The sequence below is a fragment of the Canis aureus genome, chromosome 29, assembly GCF_053574225.1.
Source record: "Canis aureus isolate CA01 chromosome 29, VMU_Caureus_v.1.0, whole genome shotgun sequence".
NCBI classification, from domain to species: domain Eukaryota; kingdom Metazoa; phylum Chordata; class Mammalia; order Carnivora; family Canidae; genus Canis; species Canis aureus.
Window position 1 is genome coordinate 18,537,168 of NC_135639.1, and position 21,964 is coordinate 18,559,131.

Consider the following 21,964-nt stretch of genomic DNA (forward strand, 5'->3'; position numbering starts at 1 on the left):
GAAAATATTTGGCTATAATTTTCAAAGTTTTCATGCTGCTTGCTTGCTATCATCCTCCTGAGACTCTAATTACGTTCGATAAGGTGTCCAATATTGTTCCAAAAGTTACTAATGTTCTGATAATTTTGTTTCAGTCTTTTATTTTAGATTTTGTTGGGGCAGATTTAGGAGGAGCCTTATTCTCATTTGACCCTTAATTTTAAGATAAAATCTTCCTGTCTTAACTGGAGTTGGAGTGTTAATGAAGTTTATCCACTTGAACTGGGCTAGACCTCCAATGTTTTCCAACACCATTGATATCGAAAATCTGTTTCCTTCCCAATGCCATTTACAGCCACTTTCTCATATGCCTCCATGGAATCTTACCCTGCACCTGTGCAGCCTAGCTCTCAACCAAGGATTCACAAGGAAACTCCATGCAAACTTTTACCACCACTACCACGCAGTAGTGATGCTTTACCCTACAGAATATACAGATCTTCTAGCTGCCCTGAATCTAAGCTTTATTTTTTTTCTTTTTATTTCCTCAATAAAACAGCTGCACTCTGCTCATTGTGTTGAGGCCAGAAAATTGTACTCAAGCAGACAGCTGGGTGATTTTGGGGCTCATCTTGTAAGTTTCCCTTATCTTAGGAATTGCCATCTTCCACGCCTATTGTCCTATGCTTGAAAAGAGCTGTTATATATGTTATTCAGTTTTGTATGTGTGTGTGTGTTTTAAGGAAAACTGTGTCTAGAGAAGACATTCCAAATAAAAATTGTTATGCATTTGCTATCTACTTCTTCAAATTGTTTTCGTATAAACTCTAAAAAAACACAAGATAAGATGATCAAAATGTTCTTATGGGAGGGAAAAAAAGGAAAATTGAGAAATATTTTTGGCTTGAAACCTCAAAATGACTGTGTTTCTATATGTGTACCCCATCCTCTGAGGCAAGACAGTCTATAAGTGTTCCATATAGTGACTCATTTTTTTTCAATTGTCAGTCTTCTCTGGAAATTTTATTCCATCAGTGGGCCAGATCTACTATTTTTGTAACTTCTTCTAGATTTTCGATAGCATTTTCTCTCTATGATAATTCGGAGTCCTCTTACTTAAGATGTCAGTGCTCTTTCCTTAACATTAAATCCAGAATGTTGCAGGAAAAGAAATGTGTGGCTATTTCTTTTCAGCATTTGTTTGAATAGAAATACCAATATTCCTGAAGTGATTTACCGAGTTATAAAGCCAACACTCTTGACTGCCTGAAGTCTCTTCGATTATGATGTGGTTTTGTTTTTGTTTTACTCCCAGAGTATTATTGGATATGTATCAGGACATTTCCTTTAAGCAGATTTCAGGCAGGAGCTAATTATGCTGACAGCCAGCTTCTCATCAGTAGACAGTAGAGAGAAAGCCAGCAAAAGATGAAAGATGTTGAGTATATTCATCAGGCCAGATGGTCAAACCGGAAGTTTGAGCCACCTGAACACACTGTGTTATTTTATTGGCCATTAAGCAAAGTGAAATTCTGCAGTAATATTTAACAACATGTTTTTTTCTCCCTCATTTAAAACCACCAGGCCTAAAATGTGTCAAATGAAATTTCAACTCAGAGTGCAGTCTGTGTTCCAGGAAATGTCACTAAGGGTTTTGAAGCAGCTGTCACTATCATTACAGTTTTACGAGAACAAGATTATAGAATTCATCAAGAGTTCCTTGCCTGATAAGTCTAGCCTGATATATAGCCTGATAAGTCTATATATATGTGAAATCTCTAGTGTTTGACTTCATTTTTACTTCAAGAAGACCATAGAAGTTCTCCCCACAAAGCCATCTTTGCTAGAAAGTGATGTAAATAGAAATCGTCCTAAGCCTTCCTATCACTTGGGACTGAAATAGTGCCCACACCTCAGTCCCCTCCCTTTGAGCTGCTATTCTCTTGGTGCATGCACCAGCATTAATATTAGGATTTAAGTTATATACCCCAGATCCCTTTAAAGTCTCCCTCTTTCCCCAGCATGGAAAATATTTGTGTTATTTTAATGTGGATGCTCTTGAAAGGATTATTCCCAACAGGATGTTGTGTATTGGCTTCAGGACTGCTGCAAAATGTCAAGAGGGCTCCTTGGATCTGTATATCTTTAGTGTTTCACACTGCTCACCATGTAGCATGTTTTGATCTTCCTTTTTTCTAGTGCTGCTGCTTCTTATCTGTTCCTTTTCCTTTCTCTGGGGCTGCATGGGTCCTCACTAGCCTGTCACCTCAGTTGCTTTCATCTTCAGTGTGAATCTTAGTCACCTTTAAGTGGCTCCAGTACTAACTTTAGGTGAACTTCTAGTATGTATGGAAGATGGGTTGGTTTTCTTTTTCTACATTTCTGGTTTTTGAGTTAGAAATTTAAAGTCCTACCCAAAGACCAAAAGGCTCCAAGTGTCAAATAGTGAAATGAAAGAAATTTTCTGAAGTTTTGGCAAATTCTTCTGCCCAAGAAATGTATTCCTGAGTTGGGGGTCTGACTAGAATCCTATCTGGGCACCCCATTCTCAGGGGCTCTTTTCCCTCCTACCTCACCTTCAGTGGGATTCCAGGTTGAAGAGAGAATAAGAAACTGAATGCCCAATAATTAATTTTATGTGTCCTGTTAAAATGCAGAACCTGATTATTCATATTGATACCATCTTCAATGACTACATAAACATTTCTGCTACCGACTCAATAAACACTTTAGAGCCAGCCAGACAGTATAAGACATGGGCGAGGACACCAAGATGAATGAGATGATGCCCTTGCCTGAAAAGAGTACACACAGAATTCGGTGGCTTAAACATTGAGTCCTAAAACAGTTTTTAATGAGTTCTTTGACTCTACAAGAGATAGGGATCTCCAGACAGGAAAGCCTTTTACTGGACCACATTCTTTTTATACTGCTAGATGCTTCAGGCCTCCTCACCTCCATCCCAGGAGCTCTAAAGCCCAAACATGATTTGCCACATCTTTCCCTCAGATGCAGAGTCTTCATTTGTTCTAGCTCAATTTTCAGTAGGTGAAATTGCATCCATCTTTGCCAGTTGGCACCCTGCTAGCATTGGGCTACCTGACCACTCTACTCCAGAGTAAGAAATTGACTCTGCTTTCTTAGAAAATATAGACCAGCAAGGAATGCTCTAAGTCATTTTAGGATTATTTGACTAATGAAAGCAATGCAACTTAAGAAAGTATCTATGCGATGCCTGGTCAAACCAGCCCCTGATGGCAGGCAGTAGGGCGAATGCAGACATGAATTTCCCATGAAGCTCATGAGGCTTAAGCCTCAGGGTCCTATACTTGCAGGGCTTCATGAGGAGTCCTAGCTACATACCATGGTCACTCTATTTTTCTCTGCAAAAAGGGCTACCCAAATTGAGTATGCTTCTCTTCCTACAAAACCTATGTCTATATTTAGGTATATTTTAAAGTAAATCAATAAGAGAGAGTTTCTATCCTCTGAGATTAATGTTAGCAAGTGAAAAAAAATAGCGTAACTGCAACAAAATAAGCAGACCCCAAATATAAAGCAGTCCTTCCATTTTCCCACTGATAATTTTTTAGTGAATTTTAACCTATCCATGCTTAGAGATCTGGTTGGCATAATCAATATTTAATTTCTTAACTTATTTACAATAGGATATTTAAATTCATGTTATCTAATATAGTGATCCAGAAATATTACTTTTTCTACACTCAAATTTCATGGAACAATTTGATTCAAACTTTTCACATGCAACTTTGACGTCAATGTCTTAATCATCACTAGAGTCCCTTTTTGAATCATCTAGCGAAGTTTTCTTGCATGCCATATTCACTGCTGACTAAGTTGTTTCAACTTCAACACTGTTTGATTTTGTGCATAATTCTGTCACTGGAAATTTTGTCCTATGCCACTAGAACCTGTAATGGAAGAATGTGCTTTTCATTTGTCCTATGGATGTATATTTGGAATTCTCACAACTAATGATGCTGTATCTTTTTTAATGACATTAAAGATAATATTTTTATAATGATAGCCACCATTTGCAATTGTGAAGACTTTCTTCTGAGGAATACCATTAAGTCTGTGTTGAATCCCTGCTTCTGCAGACAACCTCTATAAATATCAAACACTAGTGCTAAGGTTATTTCTGGTTATCAGTGATTCTCAGACCTAGTTGTACTTTAGAATCACCTGGAGAGCATTTATAAAACACAGATGCCTCGATCCACTTCCAGAGATTCTGATTTAATGGTCTAAGATGCAGCCTGCATGTTGAAATTTTTAAAAGTTCTCTAGGCAATCCAAATGTGTGACTGAAGTGCAGATCCACTATGTTCCCCCAAGCAATTCTTTATTATTCAAAATAAAATAATTAGGAGAACAGATCTTAACATAAAGGCTTCACAAGGATTCACATGTGAAATGAAAAAGCACCTACTTTTTTCTAAATGATAGTTTAAAAAAATATAGATGTCACTTATAAAGACATATGTATAATATAGAAATATAAGTGTTCTCACACATGCAAAAAGGAACTACTTTTTTATATGGTGACTTTTTCCTACTTTAAAAGTTATACTTCTTAATCAAATAAAACTCAGAAAAGGTCAGGCTATCTGTCTCATTTGAGAATTCAAAGAAGGAAGATACTCAGGTATGACGTCATTAGGAGAAACTGACATCAGAGGATTTGCCTGGACAAAGAGTGAGGAATCATGTAAGTACGGAGATTAAAGAGAGGCAGGTAAACAGGCAAAGGAAATGAAAATGTAATACTCAAAGTCTTGAAAATATGATGCCTTTGTAGTGGCAATTAGGATTTCTTTTTAAAAACAAAGACAAATGTTTTCTTAACGAACAAGCTATGTGTGTGGTTTCCAGAGATAACCAGCACTTCAGGAGTACTAATTTCGTAGCTTTTGGCATGGAGATATAGAGTAACATCTAGAAATGATTGTCCAATCATTGACAGTGTTATTTACTCTACCCATGACATAAATGCAATTTTCTACCTAGACACTTGTGGGTTAATGGGTAATGTCTTCCTTTGGCCACTGGAATATTTGACATTCTTCTTTCCTGCCTCTTGTTTGGGCTTGTAAGACCAGTGAACAGCAAATGATCCAAAAAGCAAAAGTTGATCAGCCTAAATATCTAAATTGAGAAAGTCACATCAGGCTTAGTCACTACTCCTAATATGACAGCAGATGTTTCTGGTTGAAATTCCCTTTAGAAAGAAGATAAAATAGAAAACAAATGCTCTGTAAGATCTGTGTATTGATTTTATTTATAAAAGACACAGATAAGGAAAGTATAAGGATGAAAGTGGGCATGGTACATGAAGAAACTTGGTTTCCAACTCAGTTGGCTTTATCTGCAAAGAAAGAAGTAAAGAGCAGAATTCAATCTTTGAAGAGATGGAAGCCTGAAACACAGTCTTGTACATTTTTAAAGCACTTTAAAAGCATTATTCAAAGTCTTTAAGTAATCCTGTATGATATTCTTGTTAGTTTATGAGATGATCAGACCAGTATTATTATTCCCATTTCCAGGAAGAAATATAGGTTAGAGAAGTTGAATGACTTTTCCAAGGTCACAAAGCATGAGGAGATCCAAATCTCTCAACTCTCAGTGTGTTTTTTTTCTACCACCCATAACAGATCCCTAACAGTTTATGTTTTACTTCTACCAATAGCACTAACTTAATGGAGTCCCAGAAAGGTCACCTATGAAGATGAGAACATGTAGGAATAGATTATTTTCAATGCACTAAGCAGATTTTCTTTATTTTAAAAATTGTGTAGCCTTAAAGAAATTTTTGAAAATACAGAAAACACAAATATTTCCCTGTCATTCTATTAGTATTACTGTCACTTAATATTTTTGTACCCTTCAGTCTTATTTTTCTATTTACAATTGTCATTTTTAGTGTGAAATGCTACATTATTTCACTTTTAAGATAGTAAAAACATTTCTCCTTGCTGTTATTCCTCCAGACTTTATGAATATTTAAAGGCTTTATAATAGTAGCTCTCATTTATGAAATGTCCACCATATTCCAAGCATGATGTCACAATCTCAGTTAGATATCACAATGACTCTAGTAGGCAAGAATTTTTTATAACCATTTTCCAGATAAAGAAACATAAGCAGGAGAGCAACCTTCCTATAGGTTATGAACTACAAGGGGCAGTTGTGGAATTCACCCACCAGGGGTCTGTTAATATATATACATATATATAAAATCAAGTAGATGTCCTCTGGTTTATTCAAACATTCCCAGAGAGATGAACATTTAGATTGCAAATTATAATATTATAATATTGCCAGTTATAAATAATACTGAGAAATATTTTAGGACCTGTAATATTGTCTCAATATTATTTATACTAATACTAACCAAATATGACCTTTGGATAAATTATAGAAATGGAACATAAATCATTTAATATGATTTAACTGTCAGAGCCCCCCCGCCCCGTCCCTCTCAAAGCATTATTTTCTTACAAGAGAAAATAATAGCCATTTATACTCGAGCTGAGAGCCCCATCTTGCAGTGCTTTTACCTATATCAAAATTTAGGTTAATATTTCCTTACTTTTTCCCCCTGTTAAATTACAAGTGAAAATATTAACTAATTTTTTGTAGCTCCATTGACGTATAACTGATAGACAAAAAACTACACATATCTAATGTGTACAATTTGGTGACATATACATACACCCATGATAACATCACCACAATCAAGGTAGTAAACATATCCATCATCTCCAAAAGTTTTCTTATGTACCTTCTCTTTTTGTGTGTGTATCTACTCTCTTAAATCTTTAAGTGCACAACACCAGATTGTTAACTACAGGCACAATGTTGTACAACAGATCTGTAGAACTTATTCATCTTGTATCACTTTATACTCATTTAATAACAATTCCGTATTTCCCACTCCCTCCATTCCCAGGTAACCACCATTCTATTTTCTACTTCTATGAGCTTGAGTATGTTATATACCTTTTATAAGTGGAATCTTGTCACGTTTGTCTTTGTGTGACAAATTTAACTTAGCAGAATCTCTTCCAGGTCTATCCATATGGTTGCATATGATAGGATTTCCTTCTTTTTTTTAAAAAAAATATTTTATTTATTTATTTATTCATAGAGACACAAAGAGAGAATGAGAGGCAGAGACACAGGCAGAGGGAGAAGCAGGCTCCATGCAGGGAGCCCGATGTGGGACTCGATCCAGGGTCTTCAGGATCACGCCCCGGGCTGCAGGCGGCACTAAACCGCTGCGCCACCGGGGCTGCCCGATTTCCTTCTTTTTTAAGGATAAATAATACTTTATTGTAAATATGTACCACATTTTCTTTGTCTATTCATCTGCTGATGGACATTTGGTGGCTTCCATATCCTGGCTATTGTGTATAATGCTGCAATGGAAGTTGGAGTGCAGATATCTCTTCAAAATCCTGATTTTGATTCTTTTGGATATGTACCCAGAAGATAATCACATGCAAAAGGATGAAATTAGACCTCCATCTTACACTATACACAAAAATCAACTCAAAATGGATTAAAGAATTAAACATAAGATCCCAAACTATAAAATTCCTGAAAGAAAACAGGGCAAGCTTCATGACATTGGTCTTGATAATTATTTCACAGATATGACAACAAAGGCACAGGTGACAAAAGCAAAAATAGACAAGTGGGACTATGTCAAACTAAAAACCTTCTGCCCAGCAAAGGAAATAATCAACAGAGTAAAAAAGCAACCTATGGAATGGGAGAAAATATCTGCAAACCATATATCTGATAAGGAGTTGATTTTGAAAATATGTAAGGAACTCCTATAACTAAATAGCAAATAATAATAATAATCATCATCATCATCATCTCAATTTAAAAGTGAGCAAAGGACTGAAATACACATTTATCCACAGAAGCCATACAAATGGCCAAAAGCTATATGAAAAGATGCTCAACATCACTAATTATTAAGGAAATACAAATCAAAACCACAATGAGAGATCACCTCATATTTGTTAGGATGGCTATTATAGGGGAAGAAAAAAATAACTATTTTACCCTCTTAAATTTCCAACTGGGACCCTGTAACAAAAGACATATTAACAAGAGAAAAGCATACAAACTATTTAATATATATTTTATGTGAAACATGAAGCTTCATGAGGAAATGAAGACCCAAAGAAATGGTTAAAACTGAGTTTCTATCCTAGGTTTGAAGAGTTCTGGAGTTATATGATAGGACAAAAACAAGCTAAGTATAGTAAACTGAAGGGAATTTAGCAAGGCCTGTTCATTCAGATTCCTCTCTTTTTGTCCTTGTCAGAGATAAGGATGCTTCCTTTCTCTGGGATTAGGGAGGGCACCTCTCATAAGAGGCTTTCATGACCTGCTTTAGGGGAAAGTCAGAAAGTCCCTTCTACACAACCATTTCTCAAGTTATTTCAGGTTGAAATATTCAATATGCCAAGGTATCCTATTTAAGTTAGGGGTAGTGTGTCTTGAAGCTCACTACTATTATCAGAAAAAACAAAGGATAAATGTTGGTGAGTTTGTGGAGAAAAGGGAACTTTTCTATACCATTGTATACAATTGGTAAATTGGTGGGCCCACCATGGAAAACAGCACGACGATCCCTTAAAAAATTAAAAACAGAACTACTATATGATCCAGCCATCCCACTTCTGGGTATTAGCAATTTCTTTTAAAAGAAAATATTCTGGTACATTTTGGAAGACTTAAATTGTCAGCATCAGCACTTACCTTTTTCCTCCCACATATACTTTTATCTCTTCTACTTAAGATTCTTCTCGTACTTCTCTTATCATCATGAACAAAAATTGTGCACTAGTCCACTATACATAAGGCTTTATGTTTTATGACATTTGGGAACAATTAGGAAGCACAGCCATGGGTGTGGAAGGGCTTAAATTTTAGGTAACATATAGGAAGAAAGTTGGCAAAAAAAATTGTCCTCCTAGTGTTGGGAGGAGGGAGAGCTCAAAGGTTCCTCAGCTCCTCCTTTCCTTCTCACCCTCTGTTAAGGGCAAATTTTCCCCCCTTCCCAAACCTCCTTCCAAACTGCTGAGTCATGTTGCTGAATAATCATGAAGAAGATACGCAAATTCCAGCACACACACACACACACACACACACACACACACATGCATATATATGCATATGTATTTATTTTAATTGGCGGGGTTGAGCATGGGCAGGGTAGTTGGTATTCCTGCTTATCATATAAGTAAAGGTTCTGGAAAACCCCTTAATATAGTAGACACTATTCACTATAAGAGGTTATTAGAATAAACTCAGAAACTTTACCTAGTGAAGTGTAAACCTTAAGAAGTGCAGATTATGATAAATTCAATTGCAAATTAGAAAGTGTCTATTAGACCACAAGAGAGAAAGGGTTGCTGGGGGAGGGTTTTCCTGACTGTGGCATTACTAAAAGCAAGGACAGTAAGTGGGACTATTATGATGATTTAGCATCTCAGAACAGCCTCGGGAAGATGAACACCCTCCCTTGCTTTTACAAGGGCAGGTTTGGTACACAAGAATCTGCAGCTGAATGGGGAATTACCTAAACCCAGAGTGATGTCAGTTATTTTGCCATAATTTGGATGGTGAGGGAGGGGGAGCAAGTTGCTGAGTAGAATGGGGAGACTGGCAAGAGAGTCCAGTTCAAGCATTTAATTGCATGTCTTGAATCTGTCTTCCTCAAGGAAGCCTTTCTTAACCTCCTAGAGTACACATTTGCTACCCCTCCTAAGCCCCTTTTAGAAAACTATATTTCCTGTACATCACAGCACATTTTACACAATATTGTCATGTTTTCATTGTCTTTCATCCTCTCCACATTGTAAGCTCATGATGGCAAGAAGGTCTTGTAGATGCTCATAACCCCAGGGCTCAGCATAGTGCCCGACACATAAAGGTTTAAGAAATATTTGTTGGGCAGCCTGGGTGGCTGAGTGGTTTAGTGCCACCTTCGGCCCAGGGCATGATCCTGGAGACCTGGGATCGAGTCCCACGTCGGGGTCCCTGAATGGGATCGGCTTCTCACTCTGCCTGTGTCTCTCTCTCTCTCTCTCTCTCTTTCTCTCCGTGTGTGTCTCTCATGAATAAATAAAATCTTTAAAAAAGATATATTTGTTGTTATTTATTTATTTAATGTATTATTTATCTAAGATTTTATTTATTCATGAGAAACAGAGAGAGGCAGAGACATAGGCAAAGCGAGAAGCAGACTTCCTGCAGGGAGCCTGATGTGGAGCTCGATCCCAGGATCCCTGAATCACCACCTGAGCCAAAGGCAGACACTCAACCACTGAGCTACCCAAGTGCCCCAAGAAATATTTATTGAATAAGGAATGGGAATTAGAAGGTGACCCACCAAGACGTTTTAGACCAGACATCCATATAAAAATACGATTTTTCACAACCTTTCTGTTTTCCAGAGAAAATGTAATGTTGAACAAAAATGGTTTTTTAAGAGTGTCCTTTTTGACTTATTTGATTACGTTATTAAAAGCCCAATTACTTTCCATTATTTATGGCTAAAGACTAGATTCTAATCAGTGATGTGAGCAATATTATATAGAGAACTCAGGATAATGTAAAACTGGTGAAAAGCTAATATGGGCCAATAAATTCACATCACTGGAAGTGGTGAAATTTTTAGTGCTTTATTTAAAAACAATAAGAAGGGCTCTCCTATATCTTCACAAAATTTAATGAATCAGGCTTGAGTTAATGATCTACATATTAGCCAAGGTCTGGATGTGAGATGCAACATCTTTTATCCCTTAAGGTAATTGTATACTCAGAAATGTGCCTAATTAGCTAATGGACTGGTCTCTGGCATTGACATTTCCAAAGACAAATCCTAAAAGGGAAATAAGAAGTTTGCTGGAAAGGAGGAATGTGCAATTATACAAAATAAGAAATATGCAATTATGCAATGTAAAAGATCAAGATCTCTAGAGGCATGAGAGGTAATCTTGTTACCTCTTGGTTACTTGCTTGGACTTTTGTTTGCTTTAGTTTTTATTTATTATTGTTAATCATGTAATTAATTCATACATTTTTAAGAGTTATTTATTTATTTATTTATTTATTTATTTATTTATTTGAGAAAGAGAGAGCGAGCACAAGCAGGGGTTGCAGTAGAGGAAGAGAAAGAAGCAGTCTCTATGCTGAGCTGGGATCCCAGTGCAGGGCTCGATCCCAGGACCCGGAGATCATGACCTGAGCTGAAGGCAGACACTTAACTAACTGAACCACCCAGGTGCCCCCAAGTTATACATTCTTATAAAAGTCCAAACAGATAAATAATTCTATAAAACAATCCCCTTTGCCACACCAAACTCATAGCCTTTCCCAGATACAATTTTCTACAGTTTGGTGTATATACATCCAGATATTTATCTGTATATTTAAATGTGTGTATGTTCATATTTAGAATTATGTATTTTTGCTTTGTTTGCTTGTTTTTACATAGAGAGAATTGCATTTTGTATTATCTTATAAATTGCTTTTGAGTGACAGCAGATCTTAGAGATCTATGACAGTACACACAAATCTACCTCATTCTTTTTCACTAGTACATAATATTCCATAGAACAGATGAAGTCCTTCATTTAACTGTCCCTATGTAATGGACAGTTAGTCACGTTCGGTTTGTTACTGTGATAAACAACAATGTGATATGTACATTGCATTGTGGACACATGGGAATATTTTTCTAAGAAAATACTACTTTAAAATGGATTGCCAAATAAAAGGATATAAGTATTAAATCTCATAGACATTGTGAAATTTTTCTCCAGAAGAGGCTGTATCAGTCAAAGTCAGCACCAAAAGCAATATATAAATCCTCATTATCTTCTTCTTCCCCTCAGCCTTTTACTACTTCTACCTTCTCTTCCAAATTTATGGGAGCAAAACTGGTATTTCATTGATGTTTCATTTGTATTTTTCTGATTACAAGTGAAGTTTCATATCTTTTCATGTATTTCCAGCTATTTGAATTTCTTTTTCTACAAATTACTGGGTTGTATTTTTGCCTTTTTCTTATTAATAGAAAGGCTTTATATATTTAAAATATATACCTGCTAGACTGAAAGAAAAGATTTGCAACATAAATGTTATTTTATTTTAACTTAATGTGTTTTGTTAGATAATTTGAGTACAGTCAAGTTATTCAACCTGTGTCTAACTTAAAAATCTCTGCCCCCAATATTTACTGTCATTTTTTCCCTATACTTTCTTCTTTTATGATAATGCTTTTTACATTTTTATTTTTAATTAATCTAGAATTTTTGTTTTGCCCCCAATTTGGTCCAGGTTGAAAAATGAGCTGGTTATTATTCTTTTTTATTTTGAATTCACAAGACTGAAATCAAGACCCAAGCCAAGATCAGCAGTCAGACAATTGACTGAGCCACCCAGGCACCCTAAACTGTTTTTTTTCTAAACAGTGCCAAGGGGGGTGTGCTGAAGAGGGCCTCTCCTGTACCCCACTGTGACTGTCAGCAGAGAACACTGAGGTTTAGACTACCCAACCATAGGTCAAGCCTCTTGTCACTGGTGGGCCTGCATGTGTTGGGGAGGACCAGAGCCTCAGAGTAGGTAAGTTGCCCCTTCCCTGAATCATCAGAGCCTCAGTGGGCCCCTCACCCCCAACCAACAGTGACAGGGTACCTTCCACACAGCCTGTGGTTGCCAGTGCCACCACTGCCTGCTCTGTGGGGAAGCTCATGTGCCCCAGCTGCTGCAGCCTGTGGGATGTGATACACAGGGAGGGAATGTCAGGGCTAGCTCCAGCCCCTGAAACAGGAGACCCTGTCTTACTGCAGAGAGAAGACAGAGGACAGAGACAGCCATAGTGGTCTCACAGAACACTGGGATGGCCCCTCAGGGAGTGAGGCCCAGATCCTCTCCTGTAGCATCTGCTCATCCAGGGCTGCGCACAGTGGGGTCCTTGAGGGTCCTTGACCAGGCCAGGCCCATCTCTGAGGACTTCTCTCTCAGTTCCACTGCACAGGCTCCAGGCCTGGAGACAGCCAAGTTGAGACTTTCACTGTAGAACCAGAGGCTAGAGGAGGCCATATAAGGAGATCTGGGGTAGTAGAATGAGTGATAGGCAGTTTAGCCAGACCACCTAGGTAGGAAGGAGTCTGAGTGACCAATACTTCACCTGGGTCCTACAAAAGACACCCTCTTACATTGCCCACAGTAGACACTCAGAAAGCTCCAACCATTGGAAGGGCCCAGCTGTATAGGCCAGGCCAGCAAGAAGGCCACAGAAGAGCTGTAGGGTGGGTGACTCAGAGCTAAGCAGTGGTATCTAGGCAGCAGCCACAATGACAGTATCCCCTGGGGCTGTCTAGGGTGGTAACCCAGCGCCACCAGCATGGCCAGGTGGACAGGCATGGAACTGCAGCCATCAGCTTCACTGGACTTGCTAGGCCTGCCAGCAGTGTTGCTATTAGCCCACCGGCTAGGGTGAGCAGGGCAGAGAGTGCAGGAACTGCATTGTGCCCATGTGGCGGCACTCCTGTAGCAGGCTCAGGAACTGGCCAAATAGGGCCAAACGCTGCATGGATCAGCAGTTGCTGTGCCTGCCAAGGTCCAGCAGCAGCTCAGGGGCCAGTGCAAGATTGGGGCCAATCCCCACCAGGCACAGGCTGCTCAGCAGTAGCATCAGGAAGGAGTTGGGAAAAAAAAAAAAAAAAAAAGGAAAGAGTTGGCTAGAGACATTGCCCAAAATTGCAGAGCATGTCCCATGCTCCCCTGAATGCCAAATGGAGCCCCCAAGTTGGAGTCAGGACTCCAGATTCCCTGTGAAGCCCAAGAGCCCTCATCCTACTTGGCTTACAATAAGGCACATGACCCTGGCAGACTGGAGGGCGAGCCACAACCTCTCTTGCCACCTACCAATTACTCAGCAGATGATATAGGGCTAGGTCCTTCCCCTAGAGTTAATAATGTATATTGTTTTAGATATGGATCTAATTTTCTTTCTTTTCAGATAGCTAGACAATTGTCTCAAGTTCTTTCCTTGATTATATGAAATGCTAGCTCTAGAATACATTTATCTCTGGATTCTTTTTTTTTTTAAGATTTTATTTATTTATTCATGAGAGACACAAAGAGAGAGGCAGAGACATAGGCAGAAGGAGAAGCAGTCTCCTCGCAGGGAGCCCAATTTGGGACTTGATCCCAGGACCCCGGGATCACACCCTGAGCCGAAGGCAGACACCCAGTCACTGAGCCACCCACATACCGCTTATCTCTTGATTCTATTGAGTTCTACTGATCTCTTTTTATCTACTTCCATTCCAGTGCTGTATCCTGTCCGTTACTACAGCTTTATATTATATTTTGATGTCTAACAAACCATATCTCCATCGCTATTTTCTTTTTTCTTAAAAAAAATATTTTCTCTTGTACATTTTCTATTCCATAAGGATTTTAGGATTAAATTGTCAAATTTCATAGAAATTTTACTGGGAATGCAACTAAATTTTTAGATTAATTTTTGAAGAATTTATTGAGTCTTTCTAAACACAAATATGGCATACTTCTATTTTATTAAGTCTTCATTTCTGTGTCTCAGTAAGCTTTATACTTCTCTTTATGTTCATATTAGAAAATTGTACTTTATAACTAGCATTGGTGTACACAGATGATAAGAGAGAGAGAGAATCCATCAAACTTGCTGAATTTTCTTGAGTTCTAATAGAAAATTCAAAGGTTACCTGACAAACTACTTAGATTTTTGGATAAATCCCAAGTACTATCAGCAGTAGCTCTTTCTGTCTAGTGGCTATTACTTATTATCCATGTCTTATTGCATTGTCTAATATCTTCATTAAAATGTTGAATAGTAGTGATCATAGTAGCCATACTTTTCTAATTCCCAATTTTAGTATGAATGGTTCTAATATTTCAACATTAAGTGATATGTACGTTTGAGGTACATAAGATTTCATATAGTTTGTATCCCACAAGTAAAGGCAAACGTGTGTGTGTGTGTGTGTGTGTGTGTGTGTGTCTATGCAGGCTGTAGTCTCACAGAAAATACTGGGAAATAATTAATTTTACAATTTCCTAACCTTTAGTCACCTCCTTTTAAGGAGCCTCCAAAAGCATTTTGTGAAGAGAGCTCTAGTTAACATATCTTACCACCCCCTAATATCTCAAATTGTTTTCTCATTAACCCACAGGTAAATAAAAATTTTTCCCTTTTGATTAAAATCACTGGAATGGACTTCATTTGTTTCATTTCTTTCTATGTTTCAATTCTGTAACCACTTCAGCTCTATGCATGAGCCCCTCCAAGCACCATTCCCAAGCCCTTAAAAATCCCTTTACCCTGTAATGGGTAATGACTTAAATTTTTCAAGAACTCTCCTGTGCTCTATCCACATGGTCCTGATGGTTATCTCCTTGACCCTGGAGAACTTCTCCTTTTCACATCTCCCCATTCTAAGCAGCTACTTTGATGTGTATGTGACCTGTATTTGCAGGAGTTGTCTATCAGGGTGATTCATTCTGCACCGGTTTAGTATCACTTACTGTATGCCTGGCACTATACTAGAATATTTAGTGGGTAACAAAGGTATAAAAGACACTGCCTTTTTTCTATGATTTTCCCCACAATTGCTTGTATTCTGATTGCATAAGAACTGTAAGCAAGGGGCACCTGCAAGGCTCAGTCGTTTGAGGGTCCAACTCTTGGTTTTGGCTCAGGTCGGGATCTCATGGGTTGTGGGATCAAGCCCTACATCTGGTTCCTTGCTCAGCAGGGAGTCCCTCTGTCCTTCCCTCTGTTTGCTCTCTCTGTATCTCTCTCTCTCTCTAAAAATAAATAAATAAATCTTAAAGAAAAAAAAAGAACTATAAGCAAGATCTATTTCTGTAGCTAGGAAATTCTTGGAGGAGGAGCATTCTTGAATTAGGTCCTAAAAGGCCTAATAGACATAGGTCAGTATAGCAGGTTTTAAATGTGTTTATTTTTTAACTAATTTATCTTCATTAGCTGCAATCTGGATTGGGACACACACTGCCACATGTCTCCCCATATTGAAGCCCTTGCTGTAAATCACTTTCACATAATCAGACACGTATCCATATCTCCTTCTCATTCATATTCTGAATGGTTCCAAGTCTGCCTAGGGCCTGTCCATAGACTGTTCATTACTATAATCACATTTGCCCTCACCTGGAGTACCTCAATCCTCATCTAAGTGGCCTCCCTATCTTAAATTTCTCATCTCCCCAATCTTTCATATACATAGGTACCATCTCAAGCTTAGAGAGAAACTTCAAGGGTGCCAATCCACTTCTCAGGATTAGTAATTTCCATTTTCACACTGCATTTAAAATCCTGGGTGACCTTTTCTACCTCTTACCAAGAGCTGGTTTTCTATAATGCAAGTACATGTCAGTGTTCAATGAAATCTTTACTTCTACTCATACTGTTATATCTGCTGGAATATCCTCCTCTCTTTTTATTATCCCAGGGCCTAACTCCAATATCAAAAACAATTCTGCATTATTTCATTCTCATTAACTCTGCCTCTCACTAGGTTTTATACCTGGTTAAGCTATGTGTGGCATTTAAATTATAGTGCTGTGTTTTATTTGTGTGTAGCCATATTTCTTATCCTTCTTACCTAGATTGTAAACTCTGAGGAAGGCATTGTTACCTGCATCACTGCTATATTTTCTTAGGGTGCTCACAATGCCTATAACACAGGAAGACCTTTGTAAATTCCTTTTGGATTGAATTGATCATGCTAGATAATAAACTGAGATGATCAGAGGTCATACCTTGGATTGGGGTAATTTTCATTTATAATATTTTGAATTCATGGTCCAGAAGACTACATATCAGCCAGTTTTAGGCACTGAGTAAATCACAGTAGGAATTCTAACAGGTGTGCCTAGACCTATCCTCCCTTTTTTTTTTTCCTTCTCTTTCCTAGAATAAACTACAACATTATCCTTTCTTTCCTTATCTTTAGAGAGTGTCCCAGCTTCTTTTATTAGCATTCTAATTTTAATTAAAACAAAACCAACCTATTCATTTAGAGAATCAGTTACATTTCTTTTCTCTTTTTTTAAAGATTTTTTATTTACTTATTCATGAGAGACATGGAGAGAGAGAGACAGAGACAGAGTCATAGGTAGAGGGAGAAGAAGGCTCCATGCAGTGAGCCCGACGTGGGACTCGATCCTGGGTCTCCAGGATCATGCCCTGGGCTGAAGGTAGCTGAGCCACCTGGGCTGCCCATTTCTTTTCTTTTCAAATTTCAATAATACTCCATATAAATTCCCAGAACAAAATAAACATCTTAAACTTACAAGGACTCAGAGAAAGCAGTTTGTACCTATTTAAATGTTATTCTGAGTGTTATTCAGATGTTTCACAGAGGATGGACACTCCCAGACCATTACATGGCTCTTACTCTCTTCATCCCAACTGTTCTTCAATCCCAGAGAATCCCACAGCTACAAATTTGTGCTGTGAAATACCAGTGAAAGGGAAATGGTTAAAAGGAATTTCTGAGTTCATTTCTTTTCTTCAAGTATTTATGAACAAAAAGTTGGAAAGAAATTCACAGCATAAGTACATTTAGAAGAAGGCTAAGAGCAGCAGAAAACCAGATGACACATTCTGGAATGGGAGCAATCAAGGTTCTATTCAATCCATTCCCCCTACCCCTGTGCATCAGAATAGTTTCTCCTTTGAAACTTCTTGCACAGTTGCACAGGTGTATTGAATTCACACTGATCCACAAAAAAAAAAGCAAAAAAATGTTCATATGTTAACATTTCTAGAAATTTCAGCAAATTCTTAAAGATGCAAAGATTAAAAATAATCCGCTAAGGATTATTTCCTACTATCAAGACAATGGCAGTGCTTTCAGCTCTGAAGAGTCTCTTGATCTAACCACAAAGTATTTGTTGAGAAAAAATAATTGTGTCTACATCTGTGGAACGTACTAGGAAGGTATATGGCTAGGCCAGGAATCAGAGAACTCTTTGAAAAAAGGCTAGGCAGTAATAGAGCAGTAATTGGTAAGGTATACAATCTGTGTTGCAACTACTCAACTTTGCCTTATAGCTGGAAAGCAGTAGATACTACATAAATAAATCAGCATATCTGTGTTCCAGTAAAACTTTATTAACACAACAGACAGCTTGCAGCCATAGTTTGCCCTGGGTTAGACTATATGTTCTTTGACTACAGTGATCATATCTTTCTTAGCAACCATTGTATCTCCAGGGTCCAGACTGTGTCTGACACATAGTAGGTACCAAATAAACATTTGTAAATACAAAAAAATCATTACTTAATATTTTAAAAACATATTTCTTGGCCTCAGCTCACCACCTAGATTTTATGGAAGACCAAATCAGGAAATGTAGAGTAAGAACAAAAAGATCATGAATTGTGTATTCTGGGTTAGTTTCTTGACTCAACATCAAGTTTTTCTACCAACTTTAATGGGAGTCTATATCTCCATATCTCAAAGACTCAGTTTTCCTAATTATTGAGATAGAGTTTAAGCTTAGGGTATAGTTATAAAGCCACTGTATTTAATGGCTTTCCAGGTTGTTTTTGTGAATCTGAGCTTGTGTCAGAAAACCAAAAGAAGCTCCATGAAATTCATAAGATAAAAGAGACTGTGGTTGGCTGGATGACCAAGTTTTCCCCTCTATTCACCTTTACCTGTCACTTCCGACACCTTCCTGTGCACATCTCCTATGACATGGAAAATGAATCAGACCCCATTGTTATAATCGCAAAATTCTAGCTGGGCTCCTTAAAAGAGGCTACATTAGAGGGATATAGCAAGAATGGAGGCATATTCTGAAGGTTAAGTGTTATTTGAAATGGAATTTTCTCCCTAGCCAACACTAGGAGGAACTGTAGCTAGATTTTGACTTGGGACAATGTGAGACTACTATATCAGTTAGAGTCCCAAAATAAAGTAGATGGTGCACTCAAGATAATTCAAGGATAGTTCATTTACAAAGAGATTTTTAAAGATTGTATTTATTTGTTCATGAGAGACACAGAGAGAGGCAGAGACATAGGCAGAGGGAGAAGCAGGCTCCCAGAAGGGAGCCTGATGCGGGACTCAATCCCAGGACCCCAGGATCACGATCTGAGCCAAAGGCAGATGCTCAACCACTGAGCCACCAAGGTGCCCCTACAAAGAGATTATTTACAAAGATGTGGACAGGGCATAGGAAAACCACAAAGGATGGTACAATTCCCTAAGGTTAATAAGGAAGAGAGTTACCACCCCTAAGCCCAATGAGACAAGGGGAGGAAGAGTTATATGAATCCTGAAGGAAATTAGTGAACTGGTGACCAGTTCTAGATGAACTGGTGTTCCTCACAGTGACCTGTTGAATGACATAGCTGGATGGAGATGACCCAACAGAAAGATAAGAAGGGAAGTAATTCACTATCTTCATTTCCCTTCCTCCCTGATTTACTACTGAAGCTCCTGATTGGCTGCACTGAGCCATAAGCCAAAGAGCAAGGGTGCCTGTTGATGTGGTCCATGCTGGGCCTCCAGAGGCACTGAATAAGGTGAAGACAGTAGAGAGCAAATCTGGAGGGGCAAACAGATGTCCAGCACAGATGGATCCCAAAGGTACTGAAAGCTTATTACACTTAGGCTGTCCTCTGTGAGGGTTGTTAGGTACAACAGGGTGGCATCAGATTGATTATCCACACACTCTCATTTTTCTCCTGAATGAGATTTTCACCTACTACAAGGAAATGAATTGAGTAATTTTCTGTTCCCTGCAGTGTAAGGAGAATCTCTTGCCAACCTCTGTCATTTAGCAGATGGTAGGTGATACTGTGAGGCCTGTTTGGCTCTTTCTAAGGCAAATGTCCAGGGGAAGAGCACTGGAGTCAGAGTCCCAGTTCCCAGATCTGGCTTTGCTCCTAAGTAACTAAGTACCTGCAGGAAAGTCATTTCTCTTAGGGCTTACCACCATTTCCTAATAAATTTTTTTTTAAAAAGCCATTGGATCTGATAATCTATGATCAGGATTCTCAATCTAGAGTTCTCCTGAATTTATTTAAAACCTTTGAAAATTTTGCTTGTGTGCATATGAGCATTTTCTATCAGAATAATAATGGTTCCCTCTTATTAAACCCTACCAACTAGGCACTTAGGTATTGTGCTTAGCTTATTCTCTGGCTCTTCTCTCTCTTCCCTTCTTTCTAGAAAATCTCAGTGAATCTTTATAACAATCTTGGAGTTTATGGGTCTTTTTCATAAGACTCATAAAGCAGCAGAACCAGAATTCTCACCACTCTCTAACCCCCCAAATTATGGTCCACCTACCCCCATATTCCCTTGACCCCAGAGTTGAACGTAGACGGCTAAGGATACCAAATGTGCATTAACTGCTCCTATAGAACAGGCCTCAGGGCAACATGGTGGGGGGGGGGCATTTCCTGGAGGGACAAGACCTGAGAGTTTGAGTGTTGAGGTCCTTTCTGATGGCCATAGTGTGAGAGAGGTTAAGGAAGGTTGATTCTGGACTGAAGGAATCAAATCCTGCTGAGCCGAGACCTGGAAGTAAAGGAGAGACCTCCTAGAGCAAACCCAAAAGCCAGGGAGGTCTTAAAGCTGAACAGGAGCACTTCCTCTTTCATTGAAGATGGTTTTTCCTGTTAACCTTCTATAAATGTTGTTGGCCCATCTGCTGAAGGAAGTATTGCCCCATTCTATAGTAGCCTTAGAAGGCTCTGGAAAAGAAGCTCCTTCATCCTAAAGGGAGAACCCATCTATACTTTCCAGAGAACAGAGGCAACAGAAGGTTGGGGTTCTTGGGGCTCTGTGATCTGGCACATTCAAGCTGCTTAAGCCACCAGAGTTCCCTGCTGGGATTGCTGTTGGCTGCCCTGCCACCATCTGGAGAGTCTCTCCACCAGGCCTTGGCTGCCCTTTGAAAGCCAACCTGTTCTGTTGCTTATTCCAAACATGACAAAGGCCTTAAGAGCATCTGTGAAGCCAAGATATTCCATCTGTGAAGCTCCTAAGATACTCAGAGTCCAAGAAGGACTTTTCTGACCCATCATCTGAGCTCCAAAGTGAGAGAAGTCCCTTTGAGCCAACCTGCAGGTTTTTTACAGCATGAGATACCAGGTACACAATTCCCCTGAGGAAAGCCTATTTCAGGGAGGAAATTATTTGCTGGCCTCTCTGCAAGGGCAACAGGAACTTCAGAGTTCATCAACCCTGTACCTCAAGATGGGAGACCCTAGTGGGTGCAGGCAGCCAGCCAGCCAGCCAGGTTTATTTCCTTTGTGCTGGCACAGCCATAGCAACAGCAAATCTTGGCAGCCCTGCTGTTTGACCTGGATCACGAATGTGAAATGCTCTGCATGGCCTGGCGAGTCCTCTAGATTCCACTTTGTTCTGCCAGAGGCCTTCTCTGCACACTCCATCAATCCCTGTAATCCCCTCCTTATTGCCTGGCTGCACGGATGGCTTAACTTGCCTCTGAGCTGCCTGAAGCTGCAGTCTGCTACCACTGCTGGTGCCAGAAACCCCAGTTTGGTACCGAGGGCATGAGGGACTCTGAAGCTCTCCATCTGGGCACCAGGATGGAAAGGGATACTTGGCCTTGCTGTTCTTGACCAGAGAAATATGAAGAACTTTTTGAATAGCCCAACAGTAAGGAAGCAGTTGATGCAGTAGGTAAACCTGCTCCTGATTTGGTCTGAGCCTATACTGACATGTCAGCAAGAAATACATGTTTTCCTTTTGTTGGTTTGCTGAATCGTACAACTTCCTACCAATGATAGTGACTTTGAGATACTTGGGAACTTCATTTCCTCTTTAAACTTTGGCACCTGGCTACTTGAATTGCTTTCGTGGGTGGGATTTCA

At 38.9% G+C, this 21,964-nt stretch overlaps 2 long non-coding RNA genes and 1 pseudogene across 2 annotated transcripts in view; all 3 read right to left on the reverse strand.

The window, feature by feature from the left end:
• LOC144301107 (uncharacterized) overlaps positions 1 to 21,964 on the reverse strand; it is a 94,144-nt gene that overhangs the window by 19,486 nt on the left and 52,694 nt on the right. The window lies entirely within an intron of this gene.
• Positions 5,259 to 21,964, reverse strand: part of LOC144301106 (uncharacterized) — a 35,417-nt gene continuing 18,711 nt past the window's right edge. Inside the window, exon 2 of the long non-coding RNA XR_013367833.1 lies at positions 5,259 to 5,368. This is a non-coding gene — a long non-coding RNA (uncharacterized LOC144301106). The remainder of the gene's footprint in view (positions 5,369 to 21,964) is intronic.
• Positions 12,575 to 13,729, reverse strand: LOC144300730 (rhomboid domain-containing protein 3-like; annotated as a pseudogene).